This window comes from Hordeum vulgare, chromosome 7H (genome assembly GCF_904849725.1).
Source record: "Hordeum vulgare subsp. vulgare chromosome 7H, MorexV3_pseudomolecules_assembly, whole genome shotgun sequence".
In the NCBI taxonomy this organism is placed as follows: domain Eukaryota; kingdom Viridiplantae; phylum Streptophyta; class Magnoliopsida; order Poales; family Poaceae; genus Hordeum; species Hordeum vulgare.
Window position 1 is genome coordinate 224435169 of NC_058524.1, and position 13540 is coordinate 224448708.

The following is a 13540-nucleotide window of genomic DNA, read 5'->3' on the forward strand; positions in this document are numbered from 1 at the left end:
CTATTTTTATGGGTTGCCTCAAAATTTTTTTTGAGCATTTACAACCGTTATGCTGCCCAATTTTGTCTTCAGAGCTCTAATGCTTTGGCATTACTCTCTATTTTCAGATGCCTGGCCGTCCTTCTCGTCAGGTGGTTCGTCTGACTAGGTGCATTGATGTGCCGGGTCATACGGCCATGCTAGTCAGGATGATGTCAGTGTCCAGTTAACGCTGGTACCCAGAGTACACAGTGGAGGAGCTGTACCGAGATTTTAATCAGAGTCAGTACCTCTGCACTGTTAGGGTATTCCCAGATTACCCTGGAGCTGAGGAGCCGATCCATTGGTCGTATGGATTGGGGGTCACTGTTGACAAGGTAGTACAAGATGCTGCCTATTCAATGCTGACCATCATGAGGGCTAGACATGCACTGCTTCAGAATTCAGAGTTCTGCTATGTTCCTGCCTCTGAGCCAGGTGAAGAAGGATACCTCAGTGGGGTCTACTTTGATTCCTCTATGGAGGATCCGCTGCTGCAGTCCACTGCTGAGATGCTAGAGAATAGAGACACAGATGCTCGTGCCCTTCGTATGGAGCTCTATGCTACACGTGTCCGTCTGTGGACGGCTTTGACGCACCTGGCACCTGTAGTCCAGACAGGGTATGGAGATATGGAGATGTTGAACCCTGTTAGGACCCATCTTCCGGCTCATGTTGACTAGCCTTCTATAGGAGGAGTCAACCCTTTTCGCGGACCTCTACTACCACCAGTCAGGGGACCAAGGCCACACCCGTGTCCTTATGGATCCCAGGGGTCTCAGGCTGGAGTATTTCCTGATCCGCAGGTTGAGCTTCCAGGCCATGGAGGCAATCTTTATGAGATGTTCTATGCGGATGCGTGAACCGTGAGTGGAAGGATAGTTTGGTAGTAGCTGTACTTCCACAGTCCCGTGTGACTTGTGAAGTATGCTTGTATCGTGAAATGAATTCCGGAGGCATAGAAAAGTAATGTATAGGAAGCTTGGAAGCCTTTGATGAGTAGTTTCATGTTTTCAGTAGTTTGCTCTTCGGTTAAGGTTGTACTGAACTATGTAATGATGTGTATGAACCATGGTGTATATATAGCAGTTGCTTCTTACCATGCTGTTCGGATATTCATTTCCGCATGCCATGTGTTCAGTGCATTCTTAATCCATAGTTAGTATTGATGTTGATATTGGTTTAAGCTATGAGTTTATTTGTGAGGATGGTGTTCACCAGGTTGAACCGTGCCCCTCCTCATGAGCAAGGCGAGGGTAGTCAAGCGTCACAGGAGGAACTGCCTCACCCGCCCTCTCTGGCATAAGTTATGCTTGAGATAGAGAGAAACAAAAGGGAGACCAACCGTCTGTTAGAGCGTATTGAGCAAAATACGGCTCGTCAGCCTCGGAATGCTGCAGTGTCCCTCAATGACTTTGTGAAGCTGAATCCTCCAAAGTTCCATCATTCCGTTGATCCCCTCGACGCTAATGATTGGTTGTGCAGTATATCAAGCAAGATTCGCTCTGTGAATGTTCCAGAGGCCGACAAAGTGACCTTTGCGGCGTACTTTCTGGAAGGACCCGCCAATCTGTGGTGGGAGAACTTTGAAGCTATGCGTCCTGCTGAACCAGCAGCCACATGGGCAGATTTTAGTGCAGCCTTCCGTCCGCACCATATTCCAGAGGGCCTGATGGACAGAAAGAGAGAGGAGTTCTGTGCATTCACCCAGGGAAAGTTGACCATGGATGCCTATAGCCGCGAGTTCGGTAACCTCGCCCGCTATGCAACAGAGGAGGTGTCTACCGATGCCAAGAAGCAAGCAAGATTCCGTAAGGGTCTGAGCCCTGAGCTTCGTCGTGATTTGCGCCTCCACGAATGTACAAGCTTCCAAGCCCTGGTCAACAAGGCGATCAGTGCTGAGACTGGTCATACCGACTATGAAGCCACAAAGAAGCACTCCCGTGACTTTGGCTCGTCATCTGGTTCCGTGTTCCCAAAACGCAGGCTGTGGGTTCCAAATAGTTCTCTGCCGCCAAGACATACTCCGAGGCCATCCTATGTGGCGCCTCAGACGAATCAGACCAACCCCCCAGCAAAAACCTATGGTGGTCTAGCTAGCAATGCTGCACCACGTGCCAGTCAGGTGATTTGTTACAAGTGTGGAGAACCAGGGCACTACTCCCGAGAGTGTCCTCAGAATGTGGGTGCCAAGCAACCCGGAAAGTCCGTCGGTCAAGGCAAGTCGGGCAAAGCTTATTATGTGAAGCCAACTCCTGCACGTGGCCGTGTGAACTATGTTTTAGCAGAAGAAGCTGTAGAGGATCCCGACGTCATACTGGGTACACTCCTTGTTAATCATCACCCATCGTCTATTCTTTTTGACACTGGGTCATCTAATTCCTTCATTTCAGAAAGTTATGCACAGTTGCATAACATGTCTTTCTGTGATATGCCAATCCCATTGGTTGTCCAAACCCCTGGTAGTAAGTGGCAAACCTCCATGATAACCTATGACAATGAAATTCTAGTAGACAGGCTATTTTTTCTAGCATCATTGATAGCCCTGAAATCTTCGGATATCAATATCATCTTGGGTATGGACTGGATGTTAGCTCACTATGCCAAGATTGATACTCATTCTAGAAATGTTCAGCTTACCCATCCCTCGGGTGAGATAGTCAATGTCTCTACTCGAGTTGCCAAATGCCAACTCTATTCCCTTTATGTCAACCCTCTTCCGGAACTTGAAGACATTCCGGTAGTCCGTGACTTCCCGGATGTTTTTCCACAGGAACTGCCAGGAATTCCACCTGACAGAGATGCAGAGTTTGTCATAGACCTTGTTCCGGGAACTGTTCCAATAGCCAGAAGACCTTATAAGATGGCATCCCTGGAGCTAGCCGAACTTAAGAAGCAACTAGATGAGGCCTTGAATAAAGGTTTCATTCGTCCTAGCTCTTCCCCTTGGGCTTGTCTTGTCCTCTTCATCAAGAAGAAAGACGGAACGGATCGGATTGTTGTAGATTACCGACCAGTTAACCTCGTCACCATAAAGAACAAGTATCCGCTCCCCAGGATCAACGATCTGTATGATCAGCTTGTTGGATCCTCAATCTTCTAAAAAATGGATTTGTGGTTGGGATACCATCAAATCAAGATCAAGAACGGGGACATTCCAAAAACGACTTTTGTCACTCGTTATGGCCAATACGAGTACACCGTCATGTCCTTCGGTTTAACCAATGCCCCAACCACCTTATCTCGCTTGATGAATTCAATATTCATGGAGTATTTGGATAAATTCGTCGTAGTATACCTCGACGATATCCTCATCTACTCGAAGAACGAACAAGAACATGCCGAGCATCTAAGGCTGGTATTGATGAAACTTCGAGAGCATCGCCTTTATGCCAAGTTTACAAAATGTGAATTTTGGTTACGAGAAGTGACCTATCTAGGTCACGTAATCTCTGGTAAGGGTATTGCTTTCAATCCCGAGAGAGTTCAAGCTGTCCTTGATTGAACTCAACCTGAATCGGTTAAGCAAGTTAGGAGTTTTCTTGGTCTAGCGAGCTATTGTCGCCGCTTTCTCGAGAATTTCTCCAAGGTTGCAAAGCCTCTAAGTGAACTCCTCAAGAAAGATAAAAAGTTTGAGTGGACACCACAGTGCGAGCATAGTTTTCAGGAACTGAAAAGATGCCCGACTTCCGCACCCGTGTTGCTACCACCAGATTTCTCTAAGGACTTTGTTATCTACTGCGACGCCTCGCGACAAGGATTAGGTTGAATTCTCATGCAAGATCGTCATGTGATTGCATACGCATCTCGACAGTTGTGTCCACATGAGGATAATTATCCCACACATGATCTTGAGCTTGCATCTGTAGTCCATGCACTTAAAACCTGGCGACATTACCTTCTTGGTAATCGTTGCGAAATATTCACTGATCACCAAAGTCTGAAATATATCTTCACCCAGCCAGATTTGAATCTCAGGCAAAGACGGTGGGTTGAGTTGATCACGGATTACGACTTAGGGATAACTTACACCCTGGGGAAGGCCAATGTTATGGATGATGCACTAAGTCGTATGTCTTATTGTAACAATTTGATGCTACAACGAGGTCAACCACATCTCTATGAGGAATTTCGAAAGTGAAATCTTCATATTGTTCCTCAAGGATTCCTTTCTACCTTGGTGGCGAAGCCTACTCTTAGGGATCAAATCATAGCCGTGTAGGCATATGATAAGGGTATATCCCAGATCAAGGAGAATATTGCTAGCGGAAATGCTAGGGAATTCTCCATCAATGAGCAAGGTGTTGTGTTCTTTCAGAATCGGTTAGTGGTTCCTAAGAGAAAACGTCTACGGCAATTGATCCTTAAGGAGGATCATGATTCTCCTCTCACCATTCATCCTCGTAGTACTACAATGTATCAGGACCTACGCCAGAGGTTTTGGTGGACTAGGATGAAGAGAGAAATTGCTGAGTTCGTTGCTAACTGCGAAGTTTGTCGTCGAGTTAAGGCAGAACATCAAAGGCCTGCTGGCACCCTTCAACCCTTAGCTATTCCTGAATGGAAATGGGATAAAGTCAGTATGGATTTCATCACCGGATTTCCCAAGACCAAGAAAGGAAATAATGCTATCTTTGTGGTCATTGACCGTCTTTCCAAAGTAGCTCATTTTCTTCCAGTTCATGAGAGTATAACAGCTAGCCAGCTAGTAGAGTTATATATCTCTCGAATAGTGTCTCTCCATGCTGTTCCTCTGGAGATTAACTCACACCATGGAAGTATCTTTACTTCTCGCTTCTAGGAAAGTTTTCAGAATGCTATGGGGACTCACTTATCTTTTAGCACTGCTTTCCATCCTCAATCAAGTGGTCAAGTAGAAAGAGTGAATCAAATTCTAGAAGATATGCTCCGAGCTTGTGTTATATCATTCGGTATGAATTGGGAGAAGTGTCTTCCATTCACTGAATTTGCTTATAACAATAGTTATCAATCAAGCTTGGGCAAAGCTCCTTTTGAAGTTCTCTATGGACGAAGATGTCGAACACCTCTTAATTGGTCAGAAACCGGAGAGAGGCAACTCTTTGGCCCGGATATGATCCAGGATGTAGAAGAGCAGGTTCGCATTATTCGTGAAAAGTTGAAAACAGCCCAGTCTCGTCAAAAGAGCCAATATGATCGTCATCATAAGGCTGTGACCTTCGAAGTTGACGAGAAGGCTTACCTTCGGGTTACACCTTTGAAGGGTACCCATCGATCCGGTATCAAGGTCAAGTTGGCTCCTTGTTACATTGGTCCTTTTCGCATTATTGCCAAACGAGGAGAACTTCCTACCAGTTGGAACTTCCTCTGCATCATTCCAAGGTTCATGATGTTTTCCACGTCTCGCAACTCAGGCGTTGCTTTTAGGATCCTATCTGGGAAGTGGACCACGAAACGCTTGATCTCCAAGAAAACCTTTCATACCGAGAATACCCTATGCGTATTCTTGATCAAGCTGAGCGTACCACTCGACGTCGAAACCTCAAGTTTCTTAAAGTTCAATGGTCATATCATTCCAAAAAGGAGGCAACATGGGAAAGAGAGGACCGTCTCTGACTTGAGTACCCCGCGCTATTCCCGACGACTTCCAAATCTCGGGACAAGATTCTTTTGAGTGGGGGTGAGTTGTCACATCCCTGGTTCCCTAACTAGGGTTTAGTATTTGTGCTCATGTCTTCTTCCATTGCATTCAAGAATTTGAAACAAACTCCAAAGAAGTGGTGCAACTCAAACCAAAACCCCTATCCACTTCTAATTCAAGGAAAATTCAAATCTTGCCAAAATCAATGAACCCAAAATGGCCTCAAGAAAACTTCACCTTTTCTGATAAATGTTGAAAAAAAATATGAGAGATGAAACTTATATTCCACCTACTTTTGGCATTTTAAATTTAAGTTAAAAGCTACTGAAAACAATGATATATTTGTTTTCAAATAATTTAAAGTTTCCAAAAATGTTGAAAACTTTATGAGTGGTTGGAAATATTTCAACTAACACTCCATTATTTTTCAAACTATTTTAGGAGTAGTTTGGAGCCAAAAATAAACAAAACAAATAATAGAAAGAATAAAGCAGAAAACAGAAAATAAAAGAAATGAAAAAGACTTACCTGACGCTCACCTGAAGCCCAGCCCACCTTAGGTGTCGTCTTCCTCCCTGCCAGTCGGAGCAGGAGGTGGCCGCCGCTCGATCCGGCGCGCCCACGCAGCTGCGTGCCTGCCTGGCCGCGTCGCGCTGGCGTGGTCGCGGATAAGCTCCCCGAGGCCTCCCCGAGCTCATCCCCTCCTCATTCTTCCCCTGCTCTCTCTCCTCTCGGCCGCCATTGGAGCCCGAGCAGAGCTCGAGCTCTCCGTCGCTCGGGCCTGCCTCCTTCCCTCCTGAGCCGCGCAGAAGAACCGCCAGGATCCCCTAAAGCTTCCAAGCCACGAGCTCGACATCGAAACACAGTGAATCACCGAGAAGTCGCCTTCTTCCTCCTCGGATCGCCGACGTTCATCGCCGCCATTCTTCCTCCTCAGGCCTCCCCCGAGCCTACTTTCAATGCCACTGCACTCCTCGTGAGCTCAGGATCCTTTTCCCTCTATTTCCCTTCTCGATTCCGAGCTCTAGCACCTGATTCCACCGGAGCCCGACGATGACCGGCGCGGTAGCTCGTCGCCGGTGGCTCTCCGGTGATCGGCTCGTTGTTCTGATGCTTGCGAACGCTTCAGCACATGGCGTAGATGATGTAGGAGCCTAGCCCCGCCCGTGATGCCCCCTGTTTCGATGACCTCGATGATGCCCGAGCTTCGGCCACCGCCAAGATCGTCGCCGGCGTCATCTCCGGCCAGATCAGCCCCGGTTCTATGCAAAAATGGAACGGCGGGTGAACGCTGGTAGTCTGGTGCCTTCTGCCGCGCAAATGGTCATCGGAGAGGCATTTCTGAGCCCCTCCGCCGTTCTGGTGGTCGCCGGAGGCTCACCGCCGGCGAGGACGACCTCGCCGCCGGTGGATCTGACCCCCTGAGTCTATAACAGGTGGGGCCAGCCCCTGGTTAATTAAGTTTAGGATTAGTAAAAATAATTAATTAAATAAAAACTTAAAAGTCACTGACATGTGGGTCTAGCCCTGATAATTAATCTATTAAGTGAAATTTAAACTAAAACTGGCCAGAGTCACTGACCACTGGGTCCCACTGGTCAGGTTTGACTTTCAACGGCCAGTTGGACCTACTGGTGTCATGCTGATGCCATAAAGCTTTTTATGTTTAAAAATAATTCCAGAATAAGTTCAAAACTTTGGAAATTCATAGAAAATAATCTGTAACTCCAATGAAAATAATTTATATATGAAAAAGGATCAGAAAAATCAAAGGAATCTGATTTTGATATTTTCAAACATGTTTGAAAATGTTAACATCACCAAACAGATAAAATGATGAATATGATAACCTTATTAAATAATTTGGAGTTGGAATTTCAAATCCATTTGATTCCACTTCAAATATTATGACCAAACCATGATCAAGCACAACCAGTAGCCCAACATATCATCATCATGCATGCTAAAACAAGATTACCTGAGCATCAGGTCGAATCAATTAAAAGGGTATTTGAAAATACCTTGTTTGAAGTGATATTTGAATCTTGATTCAAATCAACTTCAACTTAAGAAATGGTAGCTACATTAGCCTACCACCTTTCTTTTTCATGCCATGCTCATGCATCCTCTTGTTGCATATGATTGTTATTGATTGATATTGTTTTTACCGGTAGGCCCTGCTCCTCCGGATTCCATCGAATATCCGACTGACGGATATTGTCCCTCTGCTGAGCAACAAGGCAAGCAACCATTTTGATCATCCCGATAAATCCCATGTTCTCGCTCCTGCTCTTATTTCTTGCATTAGGGCAAATGCTTTCACTGCTTTTACCACGTTAGTTGAACCCACTTCCTTTGCATGACCTGTCCTTTTCACAGTAAATAGGTGAACCTTGCAACCTAGCATACCTGGTAGATGCTTGAGCCATGATGTGCCTTATCCTGCTATGCATGCTATGCTTAGAGTTGTGTATGGTCTGTCATCTGGGTGATGAACAGAATTGTGAGAATGTGTTTAGTAACTAGAGGTCGTGTGGTTGAACCTGATTTGGTAAAGGTACCGGTGAAAGGCTATGTAGGAGTACATGGCGGGTTGTTTCATTGGAACCGTCCTTAGGAACTGAGTTCCGTGTATGTAATCTAAGACTAGATACTACCACACGTTGGGATACTTAATTGACCCTCTCGACTTATTAATCGCTTAGTACTCAGTCCAGGAGTTGCAAGTAGTTTCTGGTGTTTATAGTCATGCTGGAGGCCGTGCGTAGCGCTGACCTTAGAGGTGGGCTATGATGCGGTAGGCAGTGGCACGGTGTACCAAGTGGCACCCAGATGGTGGGCTTGGGAACCCTGCACACATCTTTTGGGGCCGTGGCGGAAACCTCGGCTGGACTTCCGTGCGGGTTACCCTCAGATAGGCGATAGACCTGGACTAAGTATTAGCGTGGTTAACGGTCGTGGCCGACTCCCTCGCTGGGCTTCTGCTTGAAGGTTACCGAGGTGCATGACGTGCACATGGCGATAAGTGGCGAGAGCGTGTGTGAAGAAGTACACCCCTGCAGGGTTATGATCTATTCGAATAGCCGCGTCCGCGGATATGGACTACTTGGAAACATATGTTGTTCATAGATAACTATAATGGCTACTCATAAAATTGTCAAGATAAGCGTGAGTGTTGTGGACGGCATTTCCGTATGGAGACGGAATGATTCCACGATAGAGTATTGTTGTGGTGTTAGTGGACTCGTGTGCGAGAAATCAAAGTTGTCAAAACTATTAAAAATGCAAGTTTTCTAGCCATGAGTCAAATGCTGGCTTTCCGCATGAAAGCCCACAATTCCTTATTGATACATTGCATGAGTAGATAGTTTATCCTAAAGTCTTGCTGAGTACTTTCATACTCACGTTTGCTTAATAAATTGTTGCAGAGGTTGTTAATGACCCTAATGGAGGGTTCTTCCTGGACATCGACGACGACGAGTAGCGGGTATCCCAGCTACGACCTGGCCCTAGGAGGGGTCTGTAGATAGTCAGGCCATGTGCTTTTATCTTTCCATCTGTCTGTACTCAGACAGTTTTAAATCTTCCGCTGGCTTGTAATAATTGTGTGTATGACTTGTGATGATGGGTCGTGAGACCCCTACCTTGTAATATTATGTGTGTGGCTCTTCCGAGCCTTCTAAATAAAGTTGTATGTTTATGGTTATGTTGTGATGCCATCGATGTATCTATACATATCGGTATACCATGCGTACGTGTGTTGTACTTGATATGTATGGGGTTCGAATACCTAGCCGTAGGCTTTAGTAGCACTCCTTACAGGGAAATGCCCCTTTGTGATTCCAGCGAGCCATGGTAGTTCGCTACTGCTCCGGGCACATTGGATGACCGGGATGTGTCCTTCTTAGCTGCTGTGTTTGTCCCCTTTGGGGCAATGTCACGCGATGTAATGGAGTCCTTGTAGCTTGCTACGACTCGTTTACATTCGCTGGTGATCGACACCTGCTTTGCTGGGTCATGTATGCCTGTCCCTGTGCGGAACTGCCGCTTTGGTTTATGACTAGACATGTCGATCCGGGTTCTTTGTCAGTGGATGGCTAGTGACACAATTGCATACGTGAGTGAAAAGGCGCAAACGGTCCCGGCTAAGGTAAGGCTTCAGCCGTGGGGATATCCGTGCGTGAGACCGCAAAGAGATGCGATGTGTTACAGGCTGGATTCCTATGGCTTAAGATCGGGGTCCCGACATTTTGTCTCTAGTATAACTGTTAGAGAAACTCGAGACATCATGCAAGCTACCATAGGAAGCATTCATTTCCCTGCCTTGCACTACTTTGCCCTCTTCATAGGTAGATGCATTAACGGTAAGGTTGAACATTGTCACCTATGCGCATCTGACCTTAGTATCCTTAAGAGCGCAGTGACGGGTGAAAAAAGCTTCAACATGGGAGCTATTATAGCAAGGAGTCTGAATAAAAATGCTATTGATGGGGATTTCTTTGGCGGGATCTATGCCACTCGCATAGCAAATTTTCTCGGAGTACCCATCCGCGCAGGAGATCCCCCTCTCCATACAGTTTTCCTTGACCGCGTCGCTACGACACGATACCAGTTCCTTGAGAGGGATGATGAATCCCTCCTATACTGATTGATATTTAACCGACAACGTGTTTTCCATATTACCCTTCCTGCTCTTGCTTTGTTTGACTTTCAGGTAAACCGGAGATACTACATAACCAGAGGAGAGGCAGAGGAGTATGAGAGGGAGGCGAAGGCTGCTCGTCCCCGTGAGGCAGGTATTCAGGCAGTGGCTGCAGCGCTCCCGTATAACCCCGATTATGATTTTGGGTTTCACCAGGACCGTCCTTGGGAGTAGACCAAGCTAGGACAAAAGCCTAAGCTTGGGGGAGTACGTGTTTGCATCAACTTTACATTCATGCTTATGCTTTCACTTTGTTAGTCGGTGTTTACACTTTGCCACTGTATCATCCATGCTAGTTTATTTTCATTTTATTGTTTTCTTGTTTTGTGTCCTTTTGAGAAAACCCAAAAATATTTTCCTTTCTTCTTTTGCTTGTTGAGAGCTTTCCCGTGTAAATAGTTTTCTTTTTCTTTGGGTCAAGGTAGAAGACCATGGTTACAATGTTTAGTGGCTCTTGCATGCATACCTGTTTAGCTTTCAAAGAACCATATTACTTTGTCTTCTCGTTTGTGTTTTCCTGCAGATTCATCTTAGTCCAATGCACGAGCACTCTTATTATTGTTGACATCGTTCGATCGTGCAAGTGAAAGGCAATAATGATGATATATGATGAAGTGACTGAGACTGGAAAAGCTGGTATGAACTCTATCTATTTTGTTTTTGTAAATATGACTAGCTTGTCGTCCCAGATTCATCTTTGTTGTGAGAGAACCATGTTTGCAATGACAACTTAGAGACCATAGTTTCTGATGCCATGCTTAATTAGCTAGAGCTTATAATGGTTTGTCTTGAATGCCAACATAGATTTTGAGATGACTATGATGTAGTATGATAGGATGGTATTCTCCTTTGAATGATTCAAGTGGCTTGACTCAATGTTAGTCAAACTCATTGCATCTTGATGACCGTTGTCGCTCTCTAGTTGGTCGCTTCCCAGTCTTTTGCTAACCTTCACTTGTACTGAGCGGGAATACTGCTTGTGCATCCACCTCCATAAACCCAAAGTTGTGCCCTATGAGTCCACCATACCTACCTATTTGCGGTATCTACCTGCCGTTTCAAGTAAATTTGCATGTGCCATTCTCTAAACCTTCAAGAAATAATCTGTTTTGCATGCCCGAACCGCTCATGTGGTGACAGGGGGCTATTGGTATCTTCCATGTTAGGCGTGTTATCCTCGACATGTGTTTTTTCACTGTCATTCACGAGAAAGGGGCCGGTAATTGGAATGCCCAGTTCCACGCTTAAATCGAAAACATAACTGTAAAACAAGACTCCCCATGGATTGATGTTAGTATGGACGGTACCCGAGGATTCAGCTAGCCGTGGAGTGTGATTGATTGGTGGTGGGGGAGTTAAAACTTTACTTTTCTGTTCGGGAACCGCCTATAGCATGAATAGCATGGAAGATATTGAGAACTCTTGGTCATTCATTGACAATGAAAGCATGCCACCCAAAATTATTATCTCTGTTTTCAAAGCTTGAGCTCTAGCACCTCTGCAAATCAATGCTTCCCTCTGCGAAGGGCATGCCTATTTATTTTCCTGTTGAGTCATCCTCTTCTTATATAAGCACCAATTAGAGAGCACCTCTGTCATTTTTATGCTTTGCTTTTGATTGATATTGAGTATGACTATGACTGGATCTTCGTTGCTATGAATTACAATATTTAGTCAACCCTTGATCTTTGAAAGTGCTCTCATTTATGTTTTGCGGTCTTAGAAAGAGCTAGCGAGATACCACCTATTCATATTGCTTCATGCTTGTTTTTATTGAATTGTTGGTATCTGAAACTCATTATTATTTGCTCGCTAGCTGATTATGCCATTGATATTAGTTTACCGTGAGACCTTTGTGTCACTTGCTTATGTGGTTAACTTGTGATCTTGCTGAAATTCTAGTTATGAGTTAGACATAGTTGCAACAACAAGATCAAACAGAGTTTGTCAAAGTTTTTCTTTCTCTTTCAGTTTGTCAACTGAGTTTCTTGAGGACAAGCAAGGTTATAAGCTTGGGGGAGTTGATACGTCTCCATCGTATCTACTTTTCCAAACTCTTTTGCCCTTGTTTTGGACTCTAATTTTCATGATTTGAATGGAACTAACCCGGACTGACGCTGTTTTCAGCAGAATTGCCATGGTGTTGTTTTTGTGCAGAAATGAAAGTTCTCGGAACGTCCTGAAAATTTACGGAGATTATTTCTGGAAAATATGAAAAATACCTGCGCAAAGATCTACCAGAGGGGGTGAGCCAGTGGGCCACAAGCCCTGTGGCCGCGGCTACCCCCAGGCCGCGGCGTCACGGCTTGTGGGGCCCACGTGGTTCTGCCGCCCCCAAACTCAGCGCTATTTATTCCCTTTCATCCCGGAAAAAAAATCAAGAGAGAAGATTTCATCGCGTTAGCGACACGGAGGCGCCACCACATCCTGTTCTTCATCTGGAGGGCAGATCTGGAGTCCATTTTGGGCTCCGGATCAAGGAGATCGTCGCCATCGTCATCATCAACCTTCTTCCCTCTCTAATTCCATGAAGCTCTTCATCGTTCGTGAGTAATCTATTCGTAGGCTCGCTGGGCGGTGATGAGTAGGATGAGATCTATCATGTAATCGAGTTAGTTTTGACGGGGATTGATCCCTAGTATCCACTATGTTCTGAGATTGATGTTGCTACTACTTTGCTATGCTTAATGCTTGTCACTAGGGCCCGAGTGCCATGATTTCAGATCTGAAATTATTATGTTGTCACCAATATATGTGTGTTTTAGATCCGATCTTGCAAGTTGTAGTTACCTACTATGTGTTATGATCCGGCAACCTCGGAGTGACAATAACCGGAACCACTCCCGGTGATGACCATAGTTTGAACAGTTCATGTGTTCACCAAGTGCTAATGCGTTGGTCCGGTTCTTTATTAAAAGGAGAACCTTAATATCCCATAGTATCCACTTGGACCCCGCTGTCACGGTAGGGATGGACAATAGATGTCATGCAAGTTCTTTTCCCTAAGCACGTATGACGACACACGGAATGCATGCCTACATCACATTGACGAACGGGAGCTAGCCACATATCTCTCCGTGTTATAACTGTTGCATGATGAATGTCATCCGACAAATCACCGATCCATTGCCTACGAGTTTGTCCCACTCCTGCTGTTACTTGTTTTGCTCTACTGCTGTTACTACTATTGCTGCTACTAT